The following is an 11,326-nucleotide window of genomic DNA, read 5'->3' as shown; positions in this document are numbered from 1 at the left end:
AAATTACAGGACTTCGCAGATGATATGGTTTTTGTTATAGAAGATCCAATAGACTGAGGACCAGCTTTGCTAAATGAAATAGATAAATTCGGTAAACTAGTGGGATTAAAAATTAATAAGGAAAAAACTAAAATGCTAGTTAAAAATTTACTAAATAGCAAACAAAAAAAATTGGAAGAAAAGATGGGATTACAAATTGTAAATATGATCAAATACTTAGGCATCTGGTTAAGAGCTAGAACATTAAATCCGTGGGAGGACAACTACCCCCAATTACTGAAAAAGATTGAAAAGGACTTGGAAAATTGGAATAAGATGCAAATTTCACGATTAGTCAGAATAGCAACAATCAAAATGAATGTTTTACCTAAAATACTATATCTATTTCAAACAATTCTGATATTATTGGATAAATTTTTTTTAAAGAATTAGATAAAATTGTGATGAAATTTATTTGTGCAAACAAAAAAATGAGAATAAAAAAATATATTTACAAGATAACAAAAGCAGAGGTGGATTTAGACTCCCTGCCTGGGAGATCTATTATAAAGCGGAGGCATTAGTATGGATAAAAGATTGGATCAATTTGAGGAATAAAATTCTAAAATTGGAGGGCCACGACTGACAATTAGGGTGGCACGCATTTTTGTGGAACTTGAATAGCCAAAACAATCTATACTTCACTAGACATGTATTACGAAAGTCACTAATTAAAATTTGGGCTGACATTAAAAGAAACCACTATACCCAAATCCCGAGGTGGTTTTCAACGATGGAGGCAATGTTCCACTTAAACATTGGATATTAGTAAATGATATTTAAATGAATATCATAAATATCATAAATGATGGCTATTAGTAAAAAACTGAAGTACCACCAAATATTAGATAAAGAGGGAAGAATTAAAACGATACAGGAACTTGAAGCACTAGGGATAGTCATTGATAATTGGTCATACTTCCAAGTAAAATTGAGATATAATAAAGATGTAAAGGAATACGGAATTGAGGCAAAAGATATGCATTTAGACAAAATACTCTCAAGTCCTGAGAAAGTGTTGATTTCCAAACTATATAATTATATATTAGAACATGAAATGGCTGAGAGAATTGTAAAAGGATGTATGTTAGCCTGGGAAAACATTTTTGGTCATAGTATAGATCTGGATGACTGGGAAGAAATCTGGCAAAAAAAATCTTGTATTAACTAAATCAGTGGCACATAAGGAGAATTTGTACAAAATGATGGCATAGATGGCATCTGGCACCCTCTAGACTGGCCAAAATATTTCTGACAGCAAACCCATGCTGTTGGAAATGCAAAGGGAAATTTGGCACTTATTTCCATCTATGGTGGACCTGTCCTGAGACAAAGAAATATTGGTTAAAAATAAAAGAGTGGATAGAAGAAATTATAGAGTGTGGGCTGGAGTGGAAACCTGAACTGTTCTTGTTGGGAATGATTAAAGGGGATTATACCCCTAAAGTAAGTTATCTGACCATCCACTTATTGACAGCAGCACGGATTTCATTAGCACAATATTGGAAGAATCCAAATGTACCACCGATACATATTACTATTCAAAAAACATATGAGTGTGCCCAACTGGAGAGGCTCACACTCAAAATCAATGGGAAGAAGGACACAGATTATTATAGGGTATGGGACAACTGGGACAACTGGGTAGACTGTAAAGGGAAAACACATAAATGAACCCTAGAAACAAATTATATGCAACTGTCTTTATGAAATGTACAAGAATAACAAAGGTGTTAAATATTCTTTTCTTCTACATTATTATTACTAGCATTTTATATTCACTATATTTTATTATTTATTATTTAAAAAGTATGAATATATTATTATTTATTATGAATTAATAAATAGTTATAATCCAATGAGAAGATTAGTAAAGTATTGCATGTTATGTAGTGATTAAGATTTGATAGTTAATGAAAATGTGAGAAGTATTAGTAATGATTATCAGGACGTATCAAATTCGATATCAAATGTAAAGAGGAATGTACTATGTATACATTATTGGTTTTGTATTTTCAAATTTGTATGTTTTTAATTCTTGTAAATAAAGTTTATTTTTAAAAAAAATTTAAAAAGAAAGAAACAAAGTCCTCCTTGGCCCATGCCATTAGGAGAGAAAGATGGGAACAACAACATTTCTACATGATTCTCCACCCACCCACCCCAGTTCTTTTTTTATAAAAAAAAGATTAACACAGCCCTTCCATTGAAACAAATGGAACACATTTTTCAATGCAGATACTGACCTCGCTTAGACAGGAGGCCCCTTGGGGAAGTGTTACTAGGTCAGAAAAATCCCTGCATTGTTCTGGCTAAGCGCACTAATCTACCCTTCCCCCCTCTTTTTTCAGATCTACTAAATTTCTACAGGAGGTAGAATTGGGTACCTTAAATTAGATGTTCCTTGTCAGAGATAAAAACTGCCTGTTTGTTGTTTAGATGGGCAAGATCATAGGCTATGCTCTGAAAGTTTTTTTTTAAAATCAGCAAATATTGACACATTATATCTTCTGCTAATGTTTGGCATTAGTGATACATTCCTGTATCACACTTATTTTGACCTACAGATTCCAATGGGTTTAATTAGCATTGGTCTGCACCATAACAGGATTGCTCAAGTAAACCTTTCTTTTTTAATTTATTTATTTTTGGGGGAAAGGACGGAGAGGGTGTTGTGGCGGTATGACGGGCGATCTTGATCCTCCAAGATCGCTGTCGATATCTCAGCCGCTGGATGGTCCTGACGGACCTAAACCGTCCCGTAGAGACAGTGATTGACAAGGCACGTCCTGTTGATCCCAGGGACATCACAAAGTCCCTGGTTGATCCAGGAAAAGCCCTTTTTGCCAGTGGCAGAGAGGCAGCCTTCCAAGCTGCTGAAGCTGGGACAGCTCCAGAACGGAAGAGATCGGAAAGAAAGTGTGTCAGTTTGGTGAGATGAACTTTTACTTATTATTTCTTGGAGAGAACACCCTAAAAAAAGGTGGACTAAAAGTGAAGAGAAAATAATTTAAGCGGCGTGATTAATTATCAAAGTGAAAGTTTTTTTCTTTTTTCCCTTTTTATTGCAACTTTGAATTTGGCAAAGCTGTTTAACTTTAAGCTGGACTGGTACTTTTTAATCCTTTTATTTTTGTTTGTATTTCTCTCTTCCTTTTTTTTTAAACAACCCTTTTGAAAATCCCTTTTTGATTAAGATTCTTCTGCTTGACTAAGGTTTATTTTTCTCCTTTTTAAAAAAAAGGGGGGGAAAAGATTTTACTTTTTTTTTTTTACTTCCTGGTTGTAGACTGAGGAGGGTGAAGTGAAAGTGAAGTGCCACCCAGAGGCTTGGATACATTCTTTCTTTTTTTTCTTACTAGCTTATGTTACAGTCAAGGACTCCGAGCTTTGTTTTGGAAAAGATAGATGAGCATGGTAGTTTGTTTACACAGGTGCTCATTTGTGAAAAGATAGCTGGAGTCTGGAGCTGAAGTTGAAAGAAAGAAGATTGAAGTGACCTTGAAAAATTCTGAGCTGATTTATCAAAGAGCCTTGGATATTTGGCGGCAGAGGCTTGTTTATATTAGAATTGCTTTTTACCTTTTGCCTCCCTTTCTACCCCGCCCCCCCCCCCCCACTAGTTGGGCTCTTTTTTTTCTCTCTTAAATTGGATTTTGATTTTTGAAACCAGGAACTAGAATGTAAATCATTTATTTTGGTTTTCTTTTTGTTTACTAAGAGGAACATGTAGATTTTTTTCCTTTTTCCCCTTTTTATCTTTGATTTCTTACTTTTTACATCTACCATTGCAACTAATTGGATTAAGGTATACAAGTGCCTGAAGATTTTCTTTTTCCTTTTTTCCTTTTGAGTGGCAATTGTTTGCCTTCATTATTTTTTCCTCTTTTTTCGTTTTTCTCTCTCTTTCTTTCTTTACAGATAAGCATTACAAGATGAGTAGAAAGACAACAGCCCCAGCTTCTTCGATACCAACTCCCTCACCATCTGGAGGACAATGATCTATACAGACAATATTACAACAGGAAAAAGAGAAAGAGAAAGAGAAGGAAATGACATTACAGATAATTATGCAAGGAATTCAGAAAATCAAGCAAAAAAATGGAAAGGCAGATGAAAAAGTGGAAAATATTCAAGAGATGATGATGAAATATGAAGACAGATTCAAAAAAGTTGAAGAAGATATACAAAGAGATAAGAAAATTGGAGATATTGATATTCATTTGAGCGATGTCGAGAAGGGTAGGTGTGAACCATTAGGATGGGAAATAGACAAATCAGAATTTTATTTAAGATTTCAAAATATAGAAGAAGGGAAAGGTGAAAACCTTGCTGAAATAATGGCAGAAATATTGGCAGAAGCACTGGAAATAACTAAAGAAAAGATGATGGATGAGATGGACGAAGTGTTTCGTGTCTACACAAAGTGTTTTGTGCAATGAGGAATAGATTACCAAGAGAAGTTCACATTAGATTTACTAAAAAGATTATTAAGACACAGATACTCCAGGTGGCAAGAGAGAAAACACTAAAATATAAAAATAAAGAAATTGTGGTGCTGAAACAGATACCAAGAAGAGTAAGAGAGATGAGAAGAGAATATTTATTCTTGACTAAAGAGCTACTTAAAAGAGGAGTAAACTACAGATGGCTGATGCCAGAAGGCCTTTTGTTCACTTGGCAGGAACAAAAACACAGAATTGACACAGTTCGAAAAGCTGAGTTATTGAAACAAGTACTTGGGCAGATCATAATCCAATGACAATTAAATGGAAAGGACAAAGAAGAAGATCCAGATGGACGTTAAATAATACTATTTTAAAGGGAAAAGACTTCACACAGTGGATGGAGAAAGAATTGGTCTTTTTCTTTGGAGAAAACAAAAAAGAAGATACATCAATCCAGAATGTATGCAATACAATGAAGGCACATGCCAGAGGCTTGATAATAGACTATACAAGGAAAAGAAATACCATGAAAAGATTAGCCTCTAAGGCATTAGAAGATGAGTATAAAGGACTCGAAAAAGAGCTACAGAAAATGCCACAGAGAAAGGACATTAAGTTAAAAATGGATATAACCAAACATAAAATGGGTCTAATAGAAAAAGAAGAATTAGCACAAAAAAATAGAGGTGCCAAACAGAACTACTTTGAAGATGCAAATAAACCAGGTAGATGGTTAGTATATAAATTGAGAAAGGAGAAAGAATCAAGGAAAATATCGCAATTAATAGATGACCAAGGCAAAGTTTGCTATGGTAGTAAAGAGAAGAAGGAAATTTTTCGAGATTATTATGGGAAACTATACACACAAGAGAATATTGATGAGGAAAGAGTTAAACAGTACAGAATGCTAATTTACCCTAGATATCTAAAGAGATTGAAACAATGTTACAAAGCAATATAAAGATGATGGAGTTAACTGAAGCACTTAAGAAACAAAATAATGGAAAGGCACCAGGCCCAGATGGACTTCCGGCAGAATTTTACAAAACATTACAAGAATCATTGAATTTTCCACTGCTAAAAGTTATGAATGAAGTTATGTTAAAGAAGAGGATACCCAAATCATGGTCAGAAGCTTATATCACACTTGTTCCAAAAGAGGAGGCCGATCGATTACAAATCAAGAACTATAGACCTATTTCCTTACTAAACGCAGATTATAAAATCTTTTCTTCAATATTGGCAGAAAGACTTAAAAAATATTTAAATAATTTTATCCATCCTGACTAAAATGGATTTCTGCCAAAGAGACAAATCAAAGACAATATGAGAGTAATCTTGGACACTTTGGAATACTACGAGGCACATCCAGAAAAACAAATGGCTTTGATATTTCTAGATGCACAGAAGGCATTTGATAATGTGAATTGGCGATTCATGTTATTACTGCTGGAACAGATGGGCTTTGCTAGAAAATTTATTCAAGCAATAGAAGCTATATATCATAAGCAGACGGCTAAGGTAATGATAGAGGGAGTACTGACAGAATCTATCGATATAAGAAAAGGAACAAGACAAGGGTGCCCACTATCACCTGTGTTGTTTGTGTTAACTTTGGAAGTGCTAAACAGAAATATTAGAGATGAAAAGAATATAAAAGGGGAGAAAATTAAAAAGGAAGAATTTAAGTTGCAAGCATTTGCAGATGATCTGGTTTTTATCTTAGAAGACCCACTAGAAACAGCATCAAAATTGATAGAAAAGATAGAGACATATGGAAAGGAGGCTGGTTTGAAAATAAATAAAGATAAAACAAAGATCTTGACAAAGAATATGCTATCAAGACAAAAGGAAGAATTGGCAGATCTATTGAAAATTCAGGTCACAAATAAGATCAAGTACTTGGGGATATACTTGACAGCAAGATGCAGTACACTAAAAGAGAATAATTATATTAAACTTAAACAGCAGATAGCGCTAGATTTGGCGGAATGGGAAAATTTACAACTGTCATTAATAGGGAGAATATCAACAATCAAGATGAATATATTACCCAGAATTTTATATTTGTTTCAAACAATTCCAATTAGGCTTGGAAAAGACTACTTTGAAGATTTAAATAAAATTGTGTTAAAATATATATGTGGCAAGGTAAACAAGCGAGAATAAAGTTAAAACTTTTGCAAGATGCTAGAATAAGAGGAGGATTTGGTTTGCCTAATTGGGAATTGTATTACCAAGCTACAAATTTGATGTGGGTTAAGGAATGGATAACATTAAGAAATACTAGATTGTTGACATTAGAAGGACATGACCTGTTGTTGGGGTGGCATGCTTTTTTATGGTATAAAGGAACTAAAATACAGGGGTAGTTTAGAAGACATTATATACGGGAGTCTCTGTGGTTAAATTGGGAGGAGATTAAAAGACAATGTTATTTGAAAATTCCAGTCTGGCTATCGACTATTGAAGCATTTTCTTATCCTATAATATACAAAAAGGAACAAACAGTTAGATATGGTGAAATATTGAATGAAAAGGGTGAACTTAAATCTATATAAAAACTAGAGGAACAAGGTATAAAGTTGAATTGGTTTTCATATGCACAAATACATTCAAGGTATGATAAAGATTCTAAAACAGAAGGTTTCTATGATAAACTGATTGACTTAGATAAGATTTTGACAGATACTGATGAAAAGGTGATTAAAAAATTGTATGGATATTTATTAGAAATTAAACTAGAAGAAGAACAAGTTAAAGAAACTATGATTGCTTGGGGGAAGAATTTTGGATATGGGATTCATCTTGAGAAATGGCAAAAATTGTGGTCCCAAAATTATAAAATGACAATGTCAACAGCATATAAAGAAAATTTGTATAAGATGTTTTACAGGTGGCACTTTCCCTCGACAAGAATAGCAAGAATGTTCAAGAATAAATCTGAAAAATGTGGGAAATGTCATCAGATACCTGGCTCATATTACCATATGTGGTGGACTTGTGCGGATGCTAAAAAACACTGGACTAAAATCCACACGTGGTTGGAAAAAATGATGAAAAAGCATATAGATTTGAAACCAGAAATATTTTTATTGGGAATTTTACCTGAAATATATAGTAAAGACTTGAAATACCTGATTGTAAATGTATTAACAGCGGCTAGGATTGTATTTGCTAAAAACTGGAAAAAGGAGAAAATACCATCACAGGAGGAAATCATTAAGAAAATATTGGAATGTGCTGAAATGAGTAGATTGACATTTGAAATTAAAGAACAAGATGGTAAACAATTTTATAAAATTTGGGATCTATTCTATCAATGGTTAGACAATAAAATATAGTAATGAAATATGTAGACTTTTAGAAAATAATAAACATATAAAGATGTATTCTTTTCTTATTATATCTACAAAATGATTCTAGGATAGATCTGGGATGATAATATGAATTGTCATAAAACAAATTAAGTAAAATATGATCATTTTGGAAAACATGAATGAATAAAAGTATAGTCAAATGATTGATTAATAATGATATTAATGTATTTAATATATTGATTGAAAATGCGAGATTATATACAATGTAATTATAATTGAAGACTATGAAATGGAAGCACAAAACAATTTGTAAACCAACCGGCACACTCTGTGTACATATATGGAAGATGATTTAATGTTTTTATGTTTTGTTTATGTTTGTTTTAAAAACCAATAAAAAATTTTAAAAAAAGAAAATGAAAGAAAAGCTGAGTTATTCTACTTAGAATACTTTAGAGAAAAGGAGGAAGAAGAAAGAAAGGAAGAGTCACTAATTGAATTCCAAGAGAAGTGTATAGCAGTAATTGAAAAAGAAAAAGAAGAACATGCAGTAGGCGGTGAACCCAGAGAACAACGAGAATTGAGATCTACTAGAGCAATCAAACCCTCTTATAAAGCTTAACATGAGTGAAAGAAAACTGATTACGATTAACATAAATGGACTTAATTTGGCTATTAAAAGAAGGAAAGTATTTCACAAATTAGATAAATTAAAATTTGATATAATCTGCTTACAAGAGGTACATATTAAAAAGCAACATGAATATATACTAAAACAAGGAAAATTAGGGAAATTATTTATGTCGCTGGCACAATCTAAAAAAAGAGGTGTGGTATTATAATATATTAAATAAACAATTTTGGCAGAACTAATTTATATAGATGATGATGGAAGAATTTTGATGGTGGAAATAATGGATAACAGAGTTAAAACACTTTTAATTGCAATTTATGCCCTGAATGATAAACAGGAAGAATTCTATAGGAAATTATATACAAAAATAATTGGACTATGTTAATATTTGTATGACGGGAGATTTTAATGGAATAATTAATGACCGGTTGGACTATAAAACACAGAAAACACCAAAGAAAGTTGAAAGATACTACCAAAATCCTTCCTTCGAATAACAGAAGAATTTAATTTAAAAGATGCATGGAGAGAGAGAAATGTGGAAAGTAAGCAATATACTTTTTATTCAAACAGACACACATCCTGGTCTAGAATAGATATGATATGGATGTCAGCAGAATTATTGATTAATGTACGACAGATTGAAATAGAAAAAGCACCTAGGCAGATCATAATCCAGTATCAGTTATTTAGAAAAATTTAAATTTAAATAATATGATACTGAAAGAAAAAGACTTTAAACAGAAAATAGAGAAATAACTTGTTTTCTTCTTCAAAGAAAATAGAAAAGAGGATACATCTTTACAGAATCCCTGGGACACGATGAAGGCCTACACAAGAGGCTTGATAATAGATTATACTAGGAGAAGAAACAGAAAACAGAAAAAGACATTTAAGACATTAGAGGATGACTACAAAAGACTGGAAAAAGATTTACAGATGTCCCCACAAAAAAAGGCATTAAAAATAAAATGGATATAATTAAACATAAAATAGGACTAATGGAAAAAGAGGAATTAGCACAAAAAAAATAAAAATGTGAAACAGAATTACTTTGAAGATGCAAATAAACCAGGCAGATGGCTAGCTTATAAACTGAGAAAGGAAAGAGAAGCAAGAAGAATTAGTCAATTGATAAATAGAGAAGGACAGGTTTGTTATGGAAATGAGGAGAAGAAAAAAATTATACAAGACTACTATGGGAAATTATACTTTCAAGAGAAGAAAAAGTTAAACAATATCTTCAGAATGCGAACCTACCTCAGATACCCAAAAACATTGAAACAATGTTAGAAGGAAGTATAACAATGATGGAATTAACAGAAGTCTTTAAAAAAACAGAATGCTGGGAAGCACCAGGTCCAGATGGTTTGCCAGTGGAATTCTACAAGACTTTTCAGGAAATATTGAATTTTCATCTTTTAGAAGTTATGAATGAAGTTATGTTAAAGAAAAGAATACCAAAAACGTGGTCAGAAGCATACATTACACTTATACTGAAGGAAGGTACAGACCTGCAGCAAGTTAAAAATTATAGACCTATATCTTTATTGAACTCAGACTATAAAATCTTTGCTTCAATTTTGACAGAAAGACTTAAAAGATACTTAAATAATTTTATTCATACTGATCAAAATGGATTTCTGCCAAAGAGACAAATCAAAGACAATGTGAGAATCATTTTGGATACTCTGGAATATTATGAAGCACACCCTGAGAAGCAAATGGCCTTGATGTTTCTAGATGCTCAAAAAGCCTTTGACAATGTGAGTTGGCGATTTATTTTACTGCAACTGATACAAATGGGCTTTGGTAAGAAATTTATCCAAGCCATTGAAACAATATATCATGAACAAACTGCAAAGGTGATGTTGAATGGAGATTTAACAGAATCCATAGATATAAGAAAAGGGACAAGGCAAGGCTGTCAATTGTCGGCTCTGCTGTTTGTGTTAACATTGGAAGTGTTGAACAGGAATATCAGAAAAGAAAAAGAAATAAAAGGAATGAAAATTAAAAAGGAGTATAAATTGCAAGCTTTAGCAGATGACCTGGTACTTATATTAGAAGATCCATTGGAAACAGCACCTAAATTAATAGAAAAAATAGAAGAATATGGGAAAGTAGCAGGTTTGAGAATAAACAAAGACAAAACAAAGATATTACTAAAGAATATGTTAGCAAGACAAAAGAAAGAGTTGGAAGAAACCTTAAAAATACAGGTCACGAATAAGGTTAAATATTTAGGGATTCATATTACACCAAGATGTAGTACCCTGAAGGAAGATAACTATATTAAACTCAAACAGCAGATTGCGACAGACTTGATGAAATGGGAAAAACTGCAACTATCATTAATTGGGAGAATATCTGCAATTAAGATGAATATATTGCCTAGAGTTTTATATTTATTCCAGACAATTCCTATTCGATTAGGGAAAGAGTTTTTTAAAGATTTAAATAGAATTGTGTTGAAATATATTTGGCAGAGTAAAAAAGCAAGAATAAAATTAAAACTGTTACAAGATGCAAGAATAAGAGGAGGGTTTGCCTTGCCCAGTTGGGAGTTATATTACCAGGCGACAAGTTTGATGTGGGTAAAGGAATGGATAACACTAAGGAACAGTAGATTATTGTCTTTAGAAGGCCATGACTTGCTACTGGGGTGGCATGCCTTTCTCTGGTATAAGGGAACTAAAACACAGGGGTATTTTAGAAGACATTATATTCGTGAGGCATTGTTTTTGAACTGGGAGAAGATTAAAAAGACAATATTATTTAAAAATTCCAACATGGATATCAACTGTCGAAGCTTTTTCTTATCCAATAATATATAAAAAGGAACAAACAGTTAGATATGGGGAGATATTGAATGAAAAGGGTGA

Source organism: Notechis scutatus, chromosome Z (assembly GCF_049901735.1).
Source record: "Notechis scutatus isolate UNSWTSFEM ecotype Mainland chromosome Z, rNotScu1.2, whole genome shotgun sequence".
Lineage (NCBI taxonomy): Eukaryota > Metazoa > Chordata > Lepidosauria > Squamata > Elapidae > Notechis > Notechis scutatus.
This window is presented reverse-complemented; position numbering follows the sequence as displayed.